Below are 25,510 nucleotides of genomic sequence, written 5' to 3' on the forward strand. Positions count from 1 at the left end.
AGTCCAAAACTATCTGTCCCATTCCACTTCAACAAAATCTGCCCCACTCCAATCCAAATACTCTACCACACTCTAATCTAAAACAGTCTGGTCCACTTCAACATAGCCCACTCCAATGCAAAACAATTTGCTCCACTCCAATTCCCCCACTCCAATACACTCTGTCCCACTCCAAACCAATCCACTCCACTCCAATTCAGTCCACCTCACCACAATCTGCCCCTCTTCAATCTGCCCCAATCCAGTCTGCCCCACTTCAGTCTGCCGCACTCCAATCCAATCTGCCCCACTTCAATCCAAAACAATCTGCTTCACTCCAATCTGAAACACTCTGCCCACTCCAATCCAATCCTCTCTACTCCGATCCAATCAAATCCGCCTCACCCCAATCTGCCCCACTTCAATCTACCCTCTTCAGTCTGCCCCACTCCATTATGTTCCACTCAAGTCCAAAACAATCTGCCCTACTCCTTTCCAAAACAGTCCACTCCACTTCAATCCAAAATCATCTGCCATATTCCAATCCAAAACAATCTGCACCACTCCAATAAGTCACAGTACAAATAAAACAATCTGCCCCTCTCCAACCTGCTCCACACCAATTCAAAAAAACGTTGTTGCAATTCTAAGCAATCTGTCCCACTCCAATCTGCAGCATTCAATCCAAAACAATCTGCCCAATCCAATCGGTCCCACTCCAATTCAAAACAATCAGCCTCACTCCAATACAAAATAAACTGCCCCACAAAAAAAAGCAATCTGCCACATTCCAATCCGAAACAATCTGCCCCACTCTAATATAAAACAATCTGCCCCACTCAAATCCCCCGCACCAATCAAACCTTCCCCACTCCAGTACTCCCCACAACAATCCAGTCCACCTCACCTCACCCCACTACTGGTCTGAGCTTCCTTGACGGAGTGGAAAACAGTTTGCATTTGGAAAGAACATTTATGTGTTAGTAAGTTGAGTAACAGTAGATTAAAATGGTGTACATAACCCTATGATGCAATGTTCATGTGCAACACTGAAGATGATCAGTGATCTATAAGGTATTTATGCAGATGCTCCGAGTGTAATATTCTGTTTATTATCATTGTGGTTTGTGTGTGTTTGGGGGCACTGCCCCTATCCTCCCTCAACAATGGTAATAAATATCCTATTACACTCAGCTGTGTGCATGGTTTATGCCATGATGTTTTTAGGGTCGAACCTCTGATAGCATACGCTAGTGCATGAGTATCACTAGCGAGACACTGTTGCAGTTAGAAAAGGTCTTGGAGCCCATTGACGGCTTGCTATGTGTTGGCTTGTGTGACACTCATCTTTACAGCCTTGTAATTCATCACTGGTGGCCATAGCATCATTTCTGTTCCCATCAGAGGAGCAGGAACCAAGCAAAGATGGATTCAACTTAATTAGTGCTGTCCGTTGCTCCTGACTTGAATGAGGTACTATTTTCTTCTTTTAACTTCTAGTGTCATGTAAACAGAAGGTGAGTGACTAGCAAAACATGCCCAGCAGGACAAACACAATTGCAAAGTAGTATTTTCTATAGTTATCTTGTTGTTATTTTGCGAAGTCTTCTTTTCTCACTTTGCACTATTTCTTTTTTTTTTTTTTTACTTCTAGGGCCATATGTACAAACACATTTTCCTATAGACACAGAATGGGTAAAATCCTTTGGTACATCTGGCCCCTAGTGCCTTGCAAACTGAAGTCTCATGACTGGCAAAAACGTTCCTAGCAGGAGAAAAAAAATGAAAAGTTGCATTTTCTCTAGTTAATTTTTTACTTTGACACGCCTTTTTTCCCCATTTTGCACTCATGTTTTGTTTTTGCTTGTGGACCCATTCTCAAAAGATGGCTGTTATCTTGTTCTAATTTTTTTAAAGCACTATTGTTTCTTTCTTATGTGCAATTTCCGAAATAATACTTTAACACATAAATGTGCAGTATGCTGCAATCCACCCCACGCCAATCAAATCCAATTGGCCCCAACCAATCCAAACCACTCACCCAATGCACTCCAGTCCACCCCCTCCAATCTGTCCCATCCCAATCCAAAATATTATGCCCACCCCAATCCAAAAAAACTGTTCCACTCCAATACAGCAATCCAAAATAATCTGCCCACCCCAATCCAATCAAACTGCTCTACTCCAATACAGCAATCCACAACATTCTGCCCACTCCAATCTACGTCATTCCATTCCTAAACAATCTGCCCCACTCCAACCAAAAACAATCTGCCCTACTCCGACCTGCCCCACTCCAATCTACCTCATTCCAATCCAAAACAATCTGCCGACTCCAACCCAAAACAATGTGCCTTCCTTCAATCGGCCCCACTCCAATCTAAAACAGTCTGCCCCACTCCAAAAACATGTGCCCCACTCAAATCAGCCACATTCCAGTCCAATCCCCCACACCCAAGTCCAATCTGCCACACTCCAATTCAATCCACCTCAGTCCACCACACTCCAATACTCACAACCCACCCACTCCAATCTGCCCACTTCAATCCAAAACAATCTGCCTCTCTCCTATACAGGAATCCAAAGCAATCTGCACCACTCCAGTCTAAAACAATTTGTCCCACTCTAATCCACAATAATCTGCCCCACCCCAGTACGAAACAATGTGCCCCACTCCAATCAAAAACAATCTGCTCCATTCTAATCTGCCCCACTCCAATCCAAAACAACTTGCCCCAACTTAATCTAAAACAATCTGCCCCTCGTCAATCTGGCCCACTCCAGTCCAATATAATCTGCCCACTTCAATCTGAAACTATTTGCCCCAACCCAATCCCCACTCCAGTTTATTCCACCCCACTCCATCCCACCCCTCACCAATCCAGTCCACCTCACCACAATCCATCCCACTCCAACCCGTAACAATCTACCCCAATCCAAAACAATCTATCCCACTCCAATCAAACACAATCTGCCCCTCTCCAATATGTTCCACTCAAATCTAAAACAATATGCCTACTCAGTTCCTAAACAGTCTGCCCCACTACAATCTTTAACAATCTGTCCACTCCACTCCACCACAATCTGTCCCACACCACCCTGCCCTACTCCAATCCAAAACAAACTGCCCCACTACATTCCAAAACAATCTTCTCACTGCAATCTGTCCCAGTACAATCCAGAACAATCTGCCCCACTCCAATTCAAAACCATCTGCCACACCAATCTAAAATAATCTGCCCCATTCCAACCTGCCCCACTCCAGTCCAAAACTATCTGTCCCATTCCACTTCAACAATACCTGCCCCACTCCAATCCAAATACTCTACCACACTCTATTCTAAAACAGTCTGGCCCACTTCAACCTAGCCCACTCCAATGCAAAACAATTTGCTCCACTCCAATTCCCCCACTCCAATACACTCTGTCCCACTCCAAACCAATCCACTCCACTCCAATTCAGTCCACCTCACCACAATCTGCCCCTTTTCAATCTGCCCCAATCCAGTCTGCCCCACTTCAATCCAAAACAATCTGCTTCACTCCAATCTGAAACACTCTGCCCCACTCCAATCCAGTCTGCCCCACTCCAATCCAATCCTCTCTACTCCGATCCAATCAAATCAACCTCACCCCAATCTGCCCCACTTCAATCTACCCTCTTCAGTCTGCCCCATTCCATTATGTTCCGCTCAAGTCCTAAACAATCTGCCCTACTCCTTTCCAAAACAGTCCCCTCCACTTCAATCCAAAATCATCTGCCATATTCCAATCCAAAACAATATGCCCCACTCCAATCTGCCACACTATAATCCAAACAATCAGCCCCACCACAATCCAAAACAATATGCCCCACTCCAATATGTCTCAGTACAAATAAAACAATCTGCCCCTCTCCAACCTGCTCCACTCCAATTCAAAAAAGGTTGTTGTAATTCTAAGTAATCTGTCCCACTCCAATCTGCAGCATTCAATCCAAAACAATCTGCCCAATCCAATCTGTCCCACTCCAATTCAAAACAATCAGCCTCACTCCAGTACAAAATAATCTGCCCCACTAAAAAAAAAGCAATCTGCCACATTCCAATACAAAACAATCTGCCCCACTCTAATATAAAACAATCTGCCCCACTAAAATCCCCCGCTCCAATCCAACCTTCCCCACTCTAGTACTCCCCACACCAATCCAGTCCACCTCACCTCACCCAACTACAATCCACATCACTCAAATATATCCCACTCCCATCCAAACAAATCTGCACCTTCCAATCTGTCCCACTCTTATCCAAGACAATATGCCTTCTCATTTCAAAACAGTCTGCCCCACTATAATCCAAAACAATCTGCCCCACTCCAACCAGCCCCACTCCAATCCAAAACAATCTGCCACTGCAATCCAAGGCAATCAGCCCCACTCCAATCCAAAACAATCTGCCCCAATCGGCCCCACTCCCACCCAAAACAATCAACCCCACTCCAGTATAAAACAATCTGTCCTGCTCCAATACAAAACAACCTGTCCCAGTCCAATCCAAAAAAAACCTGCTCTCCTCTAATAGAAAACAATCTTCCACACTCCAATTCCCTGCCCCAATCCAACCTGCCACTCCAGTCCTCCCAACTCCAATCCAAAAAAACTGCCCCAATCCAATCTGCCAGACTCTAATCCAAAATAATCTACCCACTCCAATTCACCACAATCTGCTCCACTACAACCTGCCCGGCTCCAATCAAAACAATCTGCCCCACTCCAATCCAAAACAATCTGCCTCACTTCAATCTGCCCCACTCCAATTCTAAACAATCTGCCCTACTCAAATCAAAAACAATCTATCCCACTCTAATCTAAAACAATCTACCCCACTCCAATCTGACCCACTCCAATGCAAAACATTCTGTCCCACTCCAATCTGAAACAATCAATCCCACCCCAGTTCCTCCACTCCCATCAAATCTGCCCCAATCTAAAACAATTTGCCCCACTCAACTCCAAAACAATCTGCCCCACTCTAATATGTCCCACTGCAATCCAAAACAATTAGGCCTGCTCCATTTCAAAACAGCCTTCCCCACTTCAATTCAAAGACATCTGCCCCTCTACATTCCAAAACAATCTGCCCCACTACAATCCAAAACAACCTGCCCCACTCCAAAATGTCCCAGTACAAACCAAAGCAATCTTCCCCACTCCAACCATCCCCATTCCAATCTGCCCCTGCAATCCATAACAATCTGCCCCATTTGAATCCAAACCAATCAGCCCCACTCCAATGCAAAAACACCTGCTCTTCCCTAATTGAAAACAATCTTCCCCACTCCAATCCCCGCTCCAATGCAACCTGCCTCAGTCCAGTCCTCCCCACTCCAATCCAATCCACCTCAACTCACCCCACTCCGATTCACAGCACTACAATCTACCCCACTCCCATCCCAAAAAATCTGCCCCTCCAATCTATCCTACTCTCAGCCAAAACAGTCTGCCTACTCATTCCAAAACAATCTGCCTCTCTCCAATCCAAAACAAACTGCCCCAATCCAATCTGCCAGACTCTAATCCAAAATAATCTGCCCACTCCAATTCACCACAATCTGCCCCACTCCAACCTGCCCAACTCCAATCCAAAACAATCTGCCCCACTACAATCCAAAACAATCTGCCTCACTTCAATGTGCCCCACTTAAGTCCTAAACAATCTGCCCCACTCAAATTCAAAACAATCTATCCCACTCTAACAATCTACCTCACTCCAATCTGACCCATTCCAATGCAAAAATTCGGTCCCACTCCAATCTGAAACAATCAATCCCACCCCAATTCCTCCACTCCCATCAAATCTGCCCCAATCTAAAACAATTTGCCCCACTCCAATCCAAAACAATCTGCCCCACTCTAATCTGTCCCACTGCAATCCAAAACAATTAGGCCTACTCCATTTCAAAACAGCCTGTCCCACTTCAATTCAAAACCATCTGCCCCTCTACAGTCCAAAACAATCTGCCCCACTACAATCCAAAACAACCTGCCCCACTCCAAAATGTTCCAGTGCAAACCAAAGCAATCTTCCCCACTCCAACCATCCCCACTCCAATCTGCTCCTGCAATCCATAACAATCTGCCCCACTTGAATCCAAACCAATCAGCCCCACTCAATGCAAAAAAACCTGCTCTACTCTAATCGAAAACAATCTTCCACACTCCAATCCCCTGCTCCAATGCAACCTGCCTCAGTCCAGTCCTCCCCACTCCAATCCAGTCCACCTCAACTCACCCCACTCCAATTCTCAGCACTACAATCTACCCCACTCCTATCTGCCACTGCAATCCATAGCAAGCTGCCCCACTTGAACCCAAACCAATCAGCCCCATTCCAATCCAAAAAAAACCTGCCCTACTCTAATCTTAAACATTCTTCCCCACTCCAATTCCCCGCTCCAATCCAACCTGCCACTCTAGTACTCCGCACTCCAATCCAGTCCACCTCACTTCTCCCCAATCTAATCCACATCACTACTATCTACCCCACTCCCATCCGAAACAATCTGCCCCCTCCAATCTATCTCACTCTTAGCCAAAACAGTCTGCCTAATCATTCCAAAACAGTCTCCCTCACTCCAATCCAAAACAAACTGCCCCAATCCAATCTGCCAGACTCTAATCCAACATAATCTGCCCACTCCAATTCACCACAATCTGCCCCACTCCAATCCAAAACAATCTGCCTCACTTCAATCTGCCCACACCATTCCTAAACAATATGCCTAACTCAAATCCAAAACAATCTATCCCACTCTAATCTAAAACAATCGGCCCCACTCCAATCTGACCCACTCCAATGCAAAACATTCTGTTCCACTCCAATCTGAAACAATCAGTCCCACCCCAATTCCTCCACTCCCATCAAATCTGCTCCACTCCAACCTAAGCCAATTTGCCCCACTTCAATCCAAAACAATCCGTCCCACTCTAATCTGTCCCACTGCAATCCAAAACAATTAGCCCCACTCCATTTCATAACAGCCTGCCCCACTTCAATTCAAAACCATCTGCCCCACTACAATCCAAAACAATCTGCCCCACTCCAAAATGTCCCAATACAAACCAAAGCAATCTTCTCCACTCCAACCAACCCCACTCCAATCTGCCACTGCAATCCATAGCAATCTGCCCCACTTGAATCCAAACCAATCTGCCCCACTCCAATCCAAAACAATCAGCCTGCTTCAATCAAAAGCAAAGTGCCCCCCTCCAATCCAAAACAATCAGCCCCACTCCAGTCCAAAACAATCTGCTCCACTCCAATGAAAAACAATCTGCCCCACTCCAATCTGCCCACCTTAATCAAAAACAGTCTGTCCCACTCCAATGTAAAACAATATCCCCTAATCCAATAAAAAACAATCTTCCCCACTCCAATCTGCCCACCCTAATCCAAAGCAATTTGTCACAATCCAATCCGAAATATTCTGCTCCACTCCAATTCAAAACAATCTGCCCCACTCCAATCCACAAAAATCTGCCCTTCTCCAATCCAAAGCAATCTGTTCCACTCCAATCCATATTAATATGCCCCTCTCCAGTCTAATTTACTTCAATCCAAAACAATTTGCCCCAAACCAATCTGAAACCACTTCAATCCAAAAGAGTCTGCTCTGCTCCAATCAACCCACTACACACCAAAACAATCTGTCCCACTCCAATCCAAAACAATTTGCCCCACTCAAACCCAAAACAATCTCCCCTACTCCGGTCCACCCTACTCCCGACTGCCCCACTCCTATCCAGTCCACCTCCGCCCAAACCAAGCCACCCCCCATTGACATCACTCCATTCCAGTTCACCCCACTCCAATGCACCACAATCCACCCCACCCCACACTAATCTGATTCACCCTAATCCAGACCAATCCAATTGATTCTAATCCAATCTATCCCATTTCAATCCAATTCAATCTACCCCTCTCCAAATCACCACAATCCAACCTACTCCAATCCATCCCATCCCATTCCAAACCACAACATTTCAAACCAACCCACTCCACTTCAACCCATTACAATACAAATTCCACCCCACCCCACTCCACTTCAATCTAATTTACTCTAGTCCAATTGACCAACCTCAACCAAATCCATTCCACCCCATTACAATCCACCTTAATCTACCCCAGTCCAATCCATTGCACCTTAATCCACCCTTTTTTACTCCAATCCACCCCACACCACATTAATCCACCCCAGTCTAATCAACCCCACTCCACACTAGTCCAATCCACTCCACACCTGTCCAATCCACCGACTTCCAGTTCATCCCACTCCAGTCCAATCCACCCACTCCAATCTAATCTACTGCACTCCAATCCAATCCACCCACCCCAATCCAACCCACTGTATCCAATTCACCGCGCTCCATTCCTCTCTACCCCACTCGAATCCAATTCACCCCACTCAATCCATCTCACCCCACACCAATCCACTCCACCCTGGCTCAATGCATTCCACCTCACTTAAATCCATTTTGCCACACCCTAATCCAATCCAATCCAGTCCAGCCCACCCCAATCCAGTCCACCCCACACCAATCAAATCAAGGTTACGTTTGTTCATATTTACCTATTGCATGGCATAAACACTAATTACATTTACATAAGAAGTGTGATTTTCTTTTTAGGCAAACAAGACAAAGTAAATCATATTTTTGTGATCAAAAGGCAGAGGTGACATTTGTCTCGATATTTCTGAAATGGAATGGTTTGTTTGTACCTTTAAATTCCTATCTGCTGTTTGAAGTGTATGCTGCACCTTTTTCCAAGTACTGTGTAATCCCTCGTTTATGCTTTAAAACAATTAGAAAACGAACTGCTTTTATAAATATCCATGTAAATGTCTGAGCAGTTCAGAAAATAACTCCGCAGAAAGTAAACGTGTCAGGCCGGTCACGTATCACTAGCAATATTTGCATGAAAGAAAGGTTGGAGAAGCATTTTACATTTTGTTTTGCAAACAGATATTTGACTTCTAGACTGAGAAACACCCCAGAGGTTGGTAAACAACATGTTTACCCAACGAATGTTCAGCCCCTGGGCTGTCAAGTACAAGAGCATTAAAACAAAAGCTATGAGTTGCATCCTTCAAGAAGAACAGTGACTAGTGCACGTATAAATGCCCAGGTGAAGCAAACGAAAGTATTAATAACTAAAAGGCCCATCCGGGGTACTTGAACGTTACATTGTTAATTTAAATAAGTGTGTAAGAGTACGCAATAGAGTACTCGCCTAGCACTACTTCCAGTACTGATGAATGCTTTTATGAATTCGCCCTTATATTGTTTATGCCATAGTTCCCTGGATAGTGCATCCTAAGAATAGTTACAGTCTAAAAATGTGTTCAGTTTTAAAACACGTGTAACAAAAACTGTAACTGTAACACGAGTATTGTAAAGGACTATTGTGGAATACAAAAAGGTAAAGCTAGTAGGAACAGTCCCACTTGAGTGAACAATCCAGCCCAACTCTGAACCATAACACAAGGAAGCTCAGACCAGTTTCAGCCTATTTGGGCCTTGTCAGCAGGGTGCAACTTGTGTTAAGTATCACAGTGAGCACAGGAACCATGTCTGGGCATAGCTGTCACTCTTAGGCCACTGCACTGAGGAATACAAAATAGATACGGAAGAATGCTTGAATGAATTGCATAAACTCATAATTACTTTGAAGTGCATCAGAGTTCATTGTTTTTTCCTACATCCCACCCCAGAGATGAACCATCTATGTGCAATGCAGGCTTGGTACTGCAGTCCTGCATGAACTGCCATACCAGGTCCCCTTTCAACTGGTACACAAAGAAGCCAAGACTAGTTCTGACCTATTTAGGCCTCGTCAGTAAGGTGCAGGTTGTTTCCAGTGTTACATTGAGCACTGGACCCATGTCTGAACATACCGGTCACACTTAGGGCATTGCACTAAGTAATGCATAAAAGTGATGGAAGGAACGCCTAAATGAATCCAGAGACTTATAATTACTCATGGCCACATTTAATGCCTTCGTTTTTTGAGGCCATGCCAGCTTAGACAGGAACCACTCATATGCAAATCAGCCTTGGTCCTGCTCTAGTACGAACAGTCTAGCATGAATTATCAGTCCAGGTCCCCTCTGAAACCAGAACACATGCAAGCCCAGAACAGTTTCAGCAGATTTAAATCGTGCCAGCAGGATGTAGCTTGGTTCAACAACACAGTGAGCATGGAACCTGTACCTGTGCATATCCTTTACATTTAGGTCATTGCTCTGTGGAATGCAAAACTGTGATGGATGGAATGCTTGAATAAATCTTTACCATTCGTAGTAGACCTGGGGCCGCATCTCAGTCTGTTATTTTTTCCCACCATGCCACCTTAGACAGGAAACAACTATTTGGAAATCATCCTTGGCCCTGCTCCAATAAGAACAATAATTTACAAACTGCTGTCCCCTCTGGACCAGAACACAACCAACCACAGACCGGTTTCAGCATAACTGGGCCTAATGAGTAGGGTGTAGCTTGGTCCCAGTAGCACAGTGAACATGGGACCTACACCTGGGTATACCAGTCACACTGAGGAGTTATGGTATAGACACTCTCACCACATGTATTTAATGTGTATGTTTTGCGTAGCTGCTAACTTTATCCATTCTGTGTACAATTTCAACAATGTTTAAGACATATCTAGCAGTAGGCTGCAATCAATTAGTTTAAGCTGAAATGGAGAAAAAACAGAAGTGATGTGAGGTCTTGTAGGTAACTATAGGCGGGAGAGTTTCCATGGTATTAAGGTCCATCTAAAGATTGTAAGTCAAACTTATCACCAACTTCACAAAGACTAGTGAGATTTCTGCTTTAATCTCAAACTGTGCACCCCACTTGTAGAAATCAAGAAAGTGCTTACCACATAAAAATGAGGATCGAAAAAGATGGGCACTTAAAACATTATTGGCTCACTGCTGAACTATCCCAAATCATTCTACTTGGGTATCCTAGACTTTGTTCCTCAGTGGATCCAGGTTATGGAGAGACAGGTAAAAGGTAAAAGACACAGTAAATGTAAGGGGATGTAGAGATATGGAAAATGATGGAGACAGAGAATGCCATATTGTAATTATGGAAGAGAATGAGTGCAAGAAAGAGGGTCGACAGGCATAACTTGAGCTTTGGCTGATCATCAACAATATCAAAACAATCTGACTCTAGTTAGATAAACTAGTTTCTGTGAGGGATACCTGCTTCACTCATGGTAGCCAAGAAAAAAAATATCAAGGGTTTCCCCAGAGAAAAATGCTTACTATATATAGGTAACAACAGTAAACCAACAGAGTTAAATAATCAAAATCCTAACATTTCTACACCACTTCAGTTAAAAAGAGAAGATATTAAAAGGTAACACGACAAAAAGAGGAAGAAAATTAGATGCAAGTGTCAGGAATCACTGTCACAGTGAAAAGCAAATGTGAAGTCAAAAACTAAAGTTAGGCTGAAAGTTGGTGGCACCTGCTGATGTAATAGCTCACCTTCAAATTTATTAAAGTGTCTGAAGGTTGAGAATCTTCATCAGGGCAAAGATGAACTGCTGAGCCAAACAGTTCTTCAAAATGCCATACATTCCTTTTTCGTGGATCAGTGGAAGTCCAAGCTTATGTAGGCAAAAGATTCAAACAGGACAGATTGCTGACATTTAGCCAAGAATGCGTACACGTTGTTGTACCAGCTTCAAAATGTGTTCTATTCATCCCAAATTTTACTAGTTTTATTAGGTTCAAGTGTCATTTGTCTACTTCCCTTCTGCTGGTCTGAAACGTTCCCATTTCAGGTATACATCACAATCCATAGTTACAAATGGTTCATTTTGTATAAATATATTGCAACACCAACTACCTTTGTCTAGTATTTCTTAACTCTCAAAACAGAAATCAGAAGAATAAGCAAAAGCAATATCCAATCTAATGGTTTTTCTTTCAGACTGATGCAGTATCCTCAGCCTCTAGGATTCTGTACTCTCCAACTTCACAGGAGTAGTTCAAAGGGGCGAGCAGACTTTGTTGTCCTTTGGGCTAAACTAAGCCCTTGGAGATGCTTTCTAGACCAAGAGATCCAATATAGAGAAGGAAGCACAATTTCTCCCTCACCTTCGTTCATTCAAGTTTTCTTTTCTGCTTAAAGATCTTCTAGTTTCATTGTGATAAAGAGTCAAACAAGGAAATCAAAAGGTTGAAAATAGTCTGTGATTCTTGGAGACCCCCGAGCAAGTCAAACTAAAATAGAAACACTTACATTAGGCAACATTTCAGTAAACCAACCCAGATCATTTTTTAACCATATTTGTTTTTGTTTTTGTGAGAAAGGATATCCTGAGTCTTTTTCAATATGGCAAAGCAATATGACAACAACGTATTTCACTACTTTTCTCCCCTTTCTTCCCTCTCTCTTGGAATGGCTCCCAAAGCTGGCCCAGTTGCTACCACGACTATAAAATAAAACCTCCACCGGGTAGGATCGGTCTATTCTACATTCCATGCTGTAAGCATTACACTTTTCCGAGAAAGGGCTTTCTCATTAAAAAAACGTGATATTGCAGGTTTTGTTTTACAGAGAAACCTGACCTGGATGTACCCGAGGAGCAAAAGCGCCCTACATCCCTGAATAATGTATCTGTCCTTGCCTTTTAGACAGGCAGTTGGCTTCCTCAGCTCCAGGAAAGATTATAGGGGTCATTACGACCTCGGCGGTCTTTTCGCAAGACCGCCGAGGTACCGCCGTGCTGAAGACCGCCAGTGGTGGCAGTCTTCCGCGCCACGTATTATGACCGCTGGCAGCCCGCCGTCCTTTTTCGTACAGAAAGCCACCAGCAGCCATACTGGCGGACGGCAGGAAAGTGGAGGTTGCTCAACCTCCACCACCATGTCAACAGAACACCGCCCACTGAATCACGTCCCATGATTCGGTGTGGCAGTGTTCTGGTGACGGTGTTCTGGTGGCGGAGCTGCCCCCATGGATCCCGTCCCCTCCCGGAGGATCAATGGACAAGGTAAGTTGATCATCCGTTAGGGAAGGGGGTGGGGGTGTTGTGGGCGTGCATGGGGGTGTGCGTGTGAGAGTGTAGAGGGGGTGAGTGACTGAGTGTATGCGTGCGGGGGGTTGTTGTGTGTATGGGAAATGTGTGCGGGTCGGACGGTGTGCATGTCTGTTTGTATGTGTGCGGGTATGAGTGGTCGGGTTGTATGTGTGGGTGTGTAGGGGTGTGAATATGTGCATGTTGGGGGTGTGTGCGTGTAGGGGTGTGTATATGTGCATGTTCGGGGTCGGGGTGGGGAGGGGAATTGTGCCACCTTTGGGGGGTGGCAGGGGGGTAGGGGGGGAAGGATTTGTGGGGGGTTGCAGGGGGTGGGGGAGACCTCTATCAGTGCCAGGGAAGGAATTCCCTGGCACTGATAGTACCTACCGCCATGGATCTCATGGCGGTTCCCAACCACCCGAGATCCATGGCGAAATGCAGGGCCCTGATACCGTCGGCAGTCTAGTGACGACCGCCGGGCTGGAGACCGCAATCTCCAGCCCAGCGGTCTTCACCGCCATGGCGGTCTGAATGGTGAAGTGGCAAATGACCGTGGCGGTAACCGCCACGGTCATGATTAAAAAAAAATTCCGCCGGCCTGTTTGCGGTCTTACTGCTGCTTTACCACCGACCGCCAGGGTCGTAATGACCCCCTATGTGTGAAAAGTCATTTTGATATCTGAACAGCAAGAGATCAGCCAAAGGAAAGTGAAACTGCTTTGTCATACTTGTTTACGGTAACTCTGAAAAATGGAAGATTGCAGCTGGTGCCTAGATTATATTATTCAATTAGTTGCTTTTATCTATGCCACATTTTAAAGGTAGGATTATCGTAACATGCATCTGAAACATCAGCTTTAATATGTTATGTTATCAGTTACATATCATCTCCATTTGGCCCATGGTTAAAGTTTGTACAACTGCTCAAAACCTTTGCACACAATTACAGATGAGTTTCCCAAAATGTCAATCACCCAGAATGTGTACATTGTCCAGGACAAATGACACATCATTTAGTTTGGGCCTAGTCAGCAGGCCTAAAGTATTCCAGAGTGGTGATGGGTGTAGTCATGGACCACACAGCTTCCACTAGTTTTTTTAAACTCTGCCAGCTTTAAGACTTATAAAGACAGCAATGTTTTGCTTAAAAGTAGGACGAAAGAGGGTCCTTTGCTGTAGAGGGAATTGTCAAAGTCTTGATGCTTGCTTTGGTTTCCTACACTACTTCTTGGCCTACATGGTCCAGTCTTCACAGACTTTGTGCCTGATTTAGATTTCGGCAGATGGGTTACTCTGTCACAACCATGATGGATAACTTGTTCATAGGGGAGGGGTGGGGCTACACACCAATGAAGTAAGACAGGAATTGTGGCACTCGCAGCTGAACTCCACCATCTTGGGGCATCCCTAATGAAATAACCTGGCTTGGCCTGATTGCCCGCACCAACCTAACCAACAACAGTCAGGTGACTTCGCAGCAAGTACTGAAACAACACTCAGGGGGAAAACATAGTAATCAGCGTCCGGTTGCCCGGTCTCTCTCCAAGACCGGTGGTGCGACGGGTTTGTCAGGGCAATGGGACAGCACACTGCAAGTAGCAGAACAGGGCTGGCAGGCCCCGACGCATGAAGGAGCTTTCCAAAGCTGCAATAAAATTGAGCCCAGGAACCGGTGTGGGTGACTGGGGCTGGCTGTGCAGAGGAACTGCTGAGCGATGATGAGGAAACCCTTAACAGAAACCCTTCCAGAGAAGACCACAGCCTAAGGGAGTAGGCTGTAGTGGGCATCAAGATACTGGTGTTGACTGCTATATGGACTACTGCGTCAGAGGTGGGAGTGAGGACTGCTGCTAAGCCAGATTGCTCTGGGCGAGCTACTGGGGGACCCCTGCAGTAACCTGGGGATGACTGGCCTGCTGGGGTGGACTGGAGACTTGACTGCTGGGCCTGGCACTGATCACCATTTCGTGCAAGGGAAGGACCACTCAGGGTGAAACACATACCCTGGCCTGCCTACCAAGGGGGGGTGAGGAGCACTCAACCAGCGGTGTGAGCAATGTGAGTGAGAAAACTGTTGAATCCTTCCCCCTCCACAGAAACTAATAGGGGAGCTGCCTTCTGAGACCCTGGCAAACTGAGGGCAGTCATTCCCCTGAGCCATAACAGCCCAGCTGCCTGTAGCCTACATGGGGGCTATAACTTATGTGGAGTAGCATGACCACTTGTGAGAGCTGCGGACAGCCCTGTGGAGTTAAGGGGGGCATGGCACAAGTGCATAACTGCACTAGAGGGTCTGAGGGGCACCCCTGGTTGCTATTAGGTCTAGCATGCAATGCTGAACTTTAATTAAAGAACCAAATGGGGGCACCCCTTCTCTTCCTTTCAGGAACATTACAAGGACCAGCTCAGATGTCCAGTTCATAGCGCTGGCGATTCCCCTTGCTGCCTTGCCTCACTTCGTTGCAGGCACATCACACTGAGTGGCATGGACAGTCTGACCTGGTCCAAGTTGGGCAAACACAAAAACATTGGGTTTCTACGGACCAAGTAGTCCATAACACCATTGCAGACATCTAGGTGGCTTAACAAGACTGGCTACCTGAACACCTACTTCTGAGCCCAGAGCGGAGTCACCCCCCAGAAGTACCACAGCAGCCCGCCGATCAGATCAATCTGAGCAAATACACCAAAAAACAGGACCTGGCCCACTCTGACTCCTGGCCACTACCACTGTAGATGCTCACCTTGCGAGCGTCGGCTCTCTCCAAGTGGAGTGCAACTCTGGACACAGTACTACAGGCCATTGCTGACTCCAGCAACGCACTCAAATAAAAAATAGACACTGTGGCCACTGACATAGGACTCTTAAGAGATGACCACAGAAGGTTGGCAGAAAGAGTCATGACTACGGAGCAACGCTCTACACCATGGCCCCTGATCTGGAATCGGTGACTGATAGGATGTCGCCTGTGGAGGAAAGAGTCAAGATGCTGGAAAAGAAAGCAGAAGACTCTGAAAATAGGGAAAGATGGAACAATATTCAAATTATTGACCTTCCTGAGAAAATGGAGGGCACCTCTGGGGAAATGTCTGCCTTCCTGGAGAAATAGCTTTGGGATGAAGTGGCCCAGGAGGGCCTGTCCCAATATCACACCCTTGAACATGCTCACCTAGTGCCAGCATGACTGCCTCCACCTGGGGTGGCTCCACGGCCAGTGGTAGCCAAACTCCTGTACTATTGTGACCAAGATCATATCTTTGCCCAGGCAAGACTCAATGAAGACATCCTGGTGGACAATCCAAGGGTGAGAATTTTCTCAGACTTTACCGGGGAGGTCCAAGAAATGAGGGTCTTCTTCATTGAGGCTACAAAATGACTTAGAACCCTACATATAAGCTACACCATTATGTTTCTGCCAGGCTACGAGTGGCCCATGGAGATGAAGTGCACTTCTTCACCACACCAGCTGCAGTTTAGGACTGGGTCAGCTGACTCCTGGGTGGATGATCGACCTGTGGCTGCATCCCACAGGCCAAAACGGAAATCAGCCAAAAGGAGGCTGAACGAGAAGATGGTGGCGGCATTGTCCCAATCACAAGCCATGCAGGAATGCTGGAGGGTGTGGTGGAAGTGCCGGTCATCAGCATGCCGGGGTCTAGTCCTGCCTATATGGAAGTGGACGACGGATCTAATGACTCAGGCTCAGAACAAGCATCAGTTACCTCTCACAGCACCAAATCCTCTATGCTGCTGATCATCCTGGGTGCATCTGCTGAAATCATCTAGTGGAGCCACCAATGGTGGGCGGTGTCGCATCAACCTATGACTATGATTGTAAGTCGTGACTGCATGAAAGTTGGCTAGTTGTTGGGCCATAACTGGGATAACTCATCCTTACTTCCTCCAGGTGGCATGAGGTGAGGCCAGGAGGTACCCCCCCATTGAAGTTGTGCAGGTGACGACTGCACAAGTGTTAAGTGTTGACTTTCAGGTCTGGAAGGGAAGTCTGTTTCTTCTAGTCCTGAGGTTGGGGAATTGGGAACTTAGACTTCGGTTTTCAAGGGTTATGTATTGGTTTCCCCCAGTCTGCCCAGGTGCCCAAACACTGAGCCTCCTATCGACACACAACCACAATGCAGAGTCGGGCCCTTGGCTCGTGACCTACATACATTCTTATAACACACAGATACGGTGCCCCCATTCACTTATACATTTTTCAGCTGGAATGTGAGGGGATTCAGTAATATGGCTAAATGGTACAAGATACAAGTGCACCTAAAGAGGAGGGAAGCACACTTTGCCATATTGCATTAAACTCACCTAACTGCAACGGAAATGAAGGTGCTGCAGAAGAGATTGCGGGGACAGGCACATACCACCTGCTACTTGGCCTTTGCCAAAGAGTAACTGGTGTTGGTCGGCCCAGGGTTCCCTTCCAAAATACAAATCCAAAAGGAGATATGTGGTGGTGTCAGAATGACTGGCTGACTGAGATGTGACTTTAATCAGGATTTATGTCCCCAATATGGACCAGGGTGGGTTTCTGACTGCAATGTCCAGAATCCCAGCACCGTACATGACTCACGATATCCTACTTAGGGAGGACTATAACTACGTAGTGGATCTGATAAGAGGCATATCCCACCCACCACTGCTGCATTCCCCTGTCCAATGACTTGCCTGCATATTTACTGACTGGCAGCGAAGATAGGGACTAATAGATACATGGCGATGCACACATCCTGATGATAGAGATTACTCTTTCTACTTGGGAATACACAATTTACACGTGCACCTAGACACCTTCTTGTGCTCTTTGGGAGTACATGAAGCAACCCAAAACACAGAATACGTATGCCAGACACTGTCTGACCACAACCCAGTATTACTATCCCCGGATTGGCTTTGGGAATGCCCTTGTATTTCTGAGAGGCACCTCTGCGTAGAAACATTGGAAGAACCGATCTTCTCGAGTACCATTGGAGAGGCCATACAAACCTATTTCATAGACCACACAGCCATGGCAACTTCTCCATTAGTTCCATGGGACACCTTCAAGGCGGATATCAAAGGTGCTGCATAGCTGAGATAGTAGGAGTGCAGCCCACCATAGTTAGGGACATAGAAACTTATAAGAAAGCCCTTAGGGAATTGGCGATAACAAGGCCAGGGAACCAAGAACTGACACAATAATTATTAACAGCAAGAGAGCAGTGCACACTGAGAAACTTTGCTGCTTCGACCACTCATGCCAAGTGCCATAAGTCAGTGACCCCAATGACCTGGCTGGTGAATCCCTCTTCCGGCGGTACACTCAGAATCGGGTGAATGACTCTACACACAGAGAGCTATAAATAGTAGGTTTGAGGAATACTACACAACACTAAATGCTCCTCCACCTGACCTACCCCCAACTAACGAGCAAATTCCTGGACCCAGTGGTGCTCCCTATAATCATGCAGAAAGAAGTGGAGGCACTAAGTGGAGACATCCCAATTCCAGAGGTGAAAGCTGCGAATAAGACTCTGGCCCGGAGTAAGACCTCTAGGACAGACATCTTTCACGTCAAGTTCTATGCGGCATACCAGGGAGCCCTAGCACCTAAACTGGTATACTTCTTTGTGAGAGCTCAGGAATCAGGACACCTGCAAAACTACCAATAGTGAAGTGTTAATGATCCCTCTACTGAAACCAGGCCACCCACCCCAAGACATGCAGGCATTCTGCTCGTTGTCAATGCTTAACATAGACTACACGATCTTAAGCAGAATATTAGAAACCTGGCTCTTCCCCCTGATGCCCATACTGATCCACACAGATCAGGCCGGATTCATTGCAGGGCACAATACAGCACATAATATTCGAAGGCCCTTGTGATACTAGATGCAGAACTAATAGGCAAACACAAAGCAGCCATAGTAGCAATAGATATTGAAAAGGCCTTTGATAATCTGTGGTGAGACTTCCCATTACAAGTGATAGCAAAGATTGGCCTAGGACAGAGATTCATCCAATGGGTTAAACTCCTTTACTTAACCCCTTTGGCACTCAAACTGGGAGGCACATCTCAGAGGCATGTGTGGTGGGATGAGGAACAAAGCAAGGTTGTCCACTTTCCTCACTATTATTTGTCATTGTTGTTTAGCCACAGGCCAGTAGCACACACTCAGGCATGGCATACTGGGGGGGAGTGGAGGTTCAGAGCATATAGCACCATTCTGCCCTCTATGCTGATGACATGCTCTTGTATTTGTGGGACATTGATGATGAACTGCATAGGGGAATAGAATTACTCAAATGTTTTGGGGCGATTCCGGCCTGTGCATTAACTGGCAAAAATCCCACCTCTTCCTGCTCAGCAGCAGAGATCCCCAGCGGGACCTTTCTTGAGAATGGACGTGCCTCAAATACCTGGGGGTCCGGATATACCATGACCCTCTTGATCGACTGGAGGGCACTATCGGGGTGGCCGTCAGAAGTTTCCAGTCCGGTACAGAATTTCAGAAGACCCTCCCATTATCAGTAGCGGGCAGAATTGCAATCACAAAAATGGTAGCACTCCCCAGACTATTGTATTTCTCCTCCAGACTGGCCCTCATTACACCACAACCAGTCTTTAAGGAATTAGATTCCCTACTGATTGGGCTCATATGGGGAAGGGAAGACAGAGGGGAGCCTTGTCAAAGCTGAGGCACCCAACCACAGAGGGGGAGACTGCTGGCATCAGATGTGGAGGCTTACTACTTGGCGGCTCAACCTCAGTGGTTTGCCTAGTGGATCTATTGTTCGAGACATCCCAGGGGCGTTTTGATGGAGACTCCACTGAGTCCCCGAGTGCTATATCAGACCTTCCTGAACCCCAGGTGACCACTGCAGGTGGGCAATGTTGACCTGCGGGTCATCCACCACTGCTGACAACGAGCCTTTCAGCACACTCACCTTGTAGTGCTGTATTCTCCAGATTTGTCACTGCAGGGACTACAGCTCTACAGAGCATTACAGACTGAGCTAGATACGGAGTAACCCAAGTGAGGGACATTTCAAGGATGGAGAACTATTAGCTTTTGAAGAATTCTCCTCAACCTTTTATGTAGCACGGGGACAGTTTCTGTTGCATAGGGCTGTGACCTCCTTTGGGAGCCAGGGACTGAGGAACCATCGCAGCATCAGGGATGCCAAACTTTATGCACTATATTGGGCCATTTCAAAGAAGCCACCTGCCTCAACCAAGCATTGCGACATGACAGTACCTGGCCCTTACTAGCATTGCGTGAAACATGGAAAAGAGACCCATCACAAAGTATAATTGGGCCAAATTCCTTGCAAACACATACACAGTGTCCTGCAATGCTCAGTTTAAAATGATCAGGTTTTATGTCCTCCAGCCGGGGTCCAAAGGACCTACCTAACCCCCAGTAGGATTAACCTCCTCTTTAGGGCCAATGAAGTGACCTGTCCGTGCTACGGGGAACATGGAGCAGAGCATGGTATGGGCGTGCCCACTATTAACTGACTATTGGATGTGAGTGGTGCAAAGTATCAACAAAGTTACACTGAGGTCAATCTCACATACTCATCTGGCCTGTCTTTTGGGGGGCTTTTTGAGACCAACAAAACACAAAATGACCACCTGATTTATAGACTTATCGTTGATCATTGCAAAAAGGCCGATCACAATGAACTGGAAGACCACTAGGAGCCCTAGACTGACCAAATGGAGGGACAAACTGATCAGATGGGTGGGATATAAGGGAGTAATACTCCTTAGAGAGACAAACCGGGGTCAGGGTACACTAGACAGAGAACACACATGGGAACACTTAGCGGATTGCCAAAAAATCCTGACATACACACCACACAAGGCTCACCAGAGTGAGCTGATGCATCAAATAGCGAATAGCCAAAATGACCCTCCATTACTACTGGAGTAAGGGCATGGAGCGATATGTCGGCGTACACCACAGCTAATGTAGAGGGATAACTCTTACACAGAACAAATACTGAATCATTGGGGTGGGACCTGGGTGGGCAGAAGGCATATGGGATGGGTGGGGGGGACTGTTGTTTCAGCCTGATCAGGCTCAGGGGCAGCACAGGAGACACCTTACTGCTGTTACATGATTGAAAGTCACTAATGCATCATCAGACTCAATTGAACAATGTGTAAAGGTATTGAATTGGCACAGTGCTTCTGAGCCCCTGAAGCTCTGTTTGTATTGTCTAAAAATGCAATAAAGTTTCTTTTTAAAAAAAGGATATCCTGTCTTCCGAAATCTAAATCCCATTATGTCCAATGGGATTTAGATTTTGGCAGATGGGATATCCATCACCGGTGTGACGGAGTAACCCATCCGCAAATATCTAAATCAGGCTCTTAGTCTGCCAGAGATAAGTGGGACCCCTTTACATAGCTATGATGCTACAGACACAGAAAAGAACCTTTCCAGATGGAGTCTCAAGGAGGAAAAAAAAAACAAAGACAAAAACTTTCTACACAATCCATGAAGGCTCCGGAAGGGTGCGTTGACCTGACCAAGCTGTGAGATGGGAAAAAGCTGTATGGATGGAAACTGGACTCACCATCATGAGAACATTTATATAAAAGAGGCAAGGCTGGAAGTAGAAGATTTGGAGAAAGCTGACCCCAAGCCCCACGACTCACCTTGAGAATGTCCCCGAGTACATACCCCCAACCTGGGGGTTACCCAGAACACCTGTGATGAAAGAGAGAAAGAGTGAAATCAGGAATAATCGTATGACAAACAACACTAACAAAGGACCAATGTATTTTTGGGCAGGGAGGTTGAACCACTACCAGCGAAAGCCAATCCCTTAGACAAGGAGGAGGAGAAAAGGATGCTAGCATAAAATGGAAAGAGAGTGAGAGAGAAACTGGAAGGTCAGAAGAAAGAGGCGAAGCAGATCAATTGAGGGAGAAACCATCAAGTGAAGCAGATGCATCGGAAGGCGCCGCCACCGGTCTGGACAAATTCCCTGAGACCTGAAGCAAGGAGTGGTGGATGCTGCTGAAGGATGATGAAGGACTGCTGCAAATCAGGAGAGTTGCGGCACAGCAGGTGAGTGTCAGAGGGGACGGTGTGTGATTGTTTGAGGGGAGGGAAGGAGATGAGAGTTCACAATGGTGGATTGTTTGGTGTCACACAAGCTTTGTTATTCTTTTGATGCCTGCTCAGAGGAGTTGGAGTATCTTTGTAATGTAAACTGCCACCTTGAATCCCATACTTATGAGAGCACTGAGAAGGACCATTTAGAGTGAATCAAGTCCTCCTACTCAGGTGACATTAACCTGACCACGATCTTGAGCACTGTGAATTATAGATGCCGGGAGAAAACAAAAATCCTTTCTGAAGAAGGGCACAATATGAATAAAACACCCCAGAGAAGTGAGTGTGGGCTATAACTCACAAGGGGATGGTACTTTCTCTTCTCTTTTCACCTCAACCTTAAACTCAAAAATCCCAGGTGCAGTGAAAGAAATAAGCAGGGATTCACTCTAAACCATATACTTACCGCTGCTTTCTCTTTGAGACTCCAGGCAGCTCCATCCTGAAGGAAGACCTTGAAGAGAAAAAGAGACAGCAACAACTGAGTATAGCCCATGGGCTGATAACACTAACCTTGTTGTCCCTTGGATGCTATTTTTCAAAACACTTTCCTTTTTTGTTATAACCCAAATAAATATCAACATCAAGAAGCCTACCCAGCCCCCGCGTTTATACATCCAGCCAGCCCTCTGACAAAGATGAATAGAGTGCAGAGGATATAAGGAAAACAGGCAAGGGTCCACGAAAAAATCCAAGAGCAAGGAATCAGATGAACAACTATTCAAAGAATTGCAAAGCCAAGCAGAAAGAGTCATCCCCTTTTTAGGTCAGGAAACTGAAAAGCAGTGTTGTCGCCACATTGATTTAGGAAAGACATTCAGTAACTTGTAGGACAGCAATCACCATAGTTTGGGACATATATTACCTTCTTCAATTACTTCACTAAGGAACCCTGTGAAAAAGAAGGTCAAGCAGGCCCCCACAGAAAGGGATGCTGCAAAGGAGGACAGCACAGGTGGGTCGACTGCTACCAGGTAAATCATAAAGGGGAATGCAACAACCTGCTGACTAGGGAAAGTAAGGTGTCTTGTCTTTCTTCTTTTTGTAGAATGGTGGGTGGGGCGAAAGCTGAACTGGGAATTGCTGTTAAAGCTCCTGTGGAAGACAGGCTTCCAGCAGAACTGTATAAAACGATGTCAGAACAGATCATAGATATTTTGGTTATGTTATTCAATGCAATATTCAATGGTCAAAAGGTGCCCAGCTCGTTCACTCGGGCAGTTATAGTTTGGTTTCTCAAGAAAGGTAAGCATGGGGAAAAACTGGACTCTTATCATCTGATTAGTCTTCTCAACACTGACTATGAGATTCTCATGAAAATTTGGGCTGTTCATATAGCACCAGTAGCCCAGGGCCTTATACATCATGACCAGTGTGGGCTTCTTTCGGGAAGGCATATTTCCACCACACAAATTCTTTGCTCCAGGTAATTGACTATTATTCAGAGAACAGAGTCAAGGTGGCAGTAATTATGCTAGATGCGGAGAAAGCGTTGGATTTAGTGCAATGGGAGCTCCTCTTTGCAATTCTTAGGAGATTCAAGTTTCCAAAACAACATAATTCAACTTCTCTCTAATCTTTATAAAGGGGCGGAGGCTAACATCTTAGTCAACTATCAAGTAGCTGGCTTGGTGTCAATTCGTCAAGGAACTCATCAGGGCTGCCCCCTGTCGCCCGTCCTTTTCGCTCCTTTTATTGAACTATTGGTGGTGGCGCTGAATCAAGGCAACACCATACAGCCTCTGATCCCAGGCACGCCCAAACTAAAGCTATTCACCGACGACGCAATCCTATACCTTGCAGCCAAAGCTCAGAATATTGAGAATGACTTTAGCAGAACCTTAGCATTTTCTAATCTGGGAGGCTACCGGGTTAATAAATCAAAATCTGAAGCTTCACTCTTCAATGCCTAAGAAACACGATTGTCAGTCGAGATGCAAACTACCTACCGGATCCATTGTCTTATTAGATATCTAGGCATATATGTCACCCAAAATTTGTCTGACCTTTATCCTCTTAATTACCTTACCACTCTCCAGAAAGCACAAGTTCTTATGGGTAAATGGCAAAATTCACCATTGACGATAATTGGTCATGTAACCTTGGTCAAGATGATGATATTACCACTATTTTTTATTTTTTTTCCAAAACTATGATTGAGATTCTTCAGAAACATTTTAAGGATCTCAATACAATGCTGCATGAATTCATTTGGGCAAATAAAAAAAACCTCATGTTCAGTTAGTGACAGTCCAACTGACAATGGAGGATGGAGGCCTAGCCCTGCCCCATTTTAGAAAATATTATGAGGCAACCTTCTCAGACTGGCTTGTCAATGCTACCATTACGAACCACGTGGATGGTCATTTTTATCTAAAACAAATGCTCCTTGAAAGTAAGATCCACCTATCCCATTTTCTCAAGATGTCATGGCTTCTGAAACTCTCCAGATACAAGATTCCCAATTTACTTTGTTCCAAAGGCATTGAGTTCCAAAATACCATATACAGTGTGCCCATTTATCTATCTCCCTAGGGGAGTCCGGAGCATTCTGGCTCTCTCTTACTAGCAAAGCCATTGATGATTGGAGTAAACGGGGGTTTGCGAGGCTCCAGGATTTTGTGCTAGGAAACAATCTTAAAACATGGGAACAACTTAAAGCAAACTATCCCAGCGAGGCTAAGTTTCTCTTATTTTCAGATATTTTCTGTTATCCAGGCATTGGGTCCCCAAGCCTACCCTTCATATGAATCATTATACTTGAAAATCACTCAAGCAATATGGGTCCAGAACCGAACCGATGTTGATAATTGATATCGTGTTTTACAGGAGGAACTGCCTGCTAAAGTCTTCTCCTGAGTTAGGGAGAATAACAGCCCCTACAGATTATAATTGGCGTCTAGCTTTGGAAATATTATAATAACTATTCGTTTGAAGCATTATGAGGTGCCAATTTCAAGAGGATGTCTTTCTACATAAAGTGGCTGCTTTATTATACTCCTACTCAGCTTACTTAATAAGATGTTCCCATCAATCTCGAGAAATTGTTTCTGATGCGACTGCGAGGTGGGGGATTGGTTCCACATTTGTTTTGCTTGCCCTATTATCACTGATTTCTGGGCTAAAAGATTCCAGGCTATTAGCGCCCGACTCCAGATTATACTACAACTAGAACCGATTGGGGTGCTCTTTGTGATATTGTGCCATACTGTGCTCTCAGAGTTCTCGAAGCAATATGTTTTTCATTGCATAAATGGTGGCGAAATCTCCAATCCTGCAGCACTGGAAAACTATGACGGTCTCTGCATTTGAACTTTGGACTAAGA

This window comes from Pleurodeles waltl, chromosome 12, assembly GCF_031143425.1.
Source record: "Pleurodeles waltl isolate 20211129_DDA chromosome 12, aPleWal1.hap1.20221129, whole genome shotgun sequence".
Classification (NCBI taxonomy): Eukaryota; Metazoa; Chordata; class Amphibia; order Caudata; family Salamandridae; genus Pleurodeles; species Pleurodeles waltl.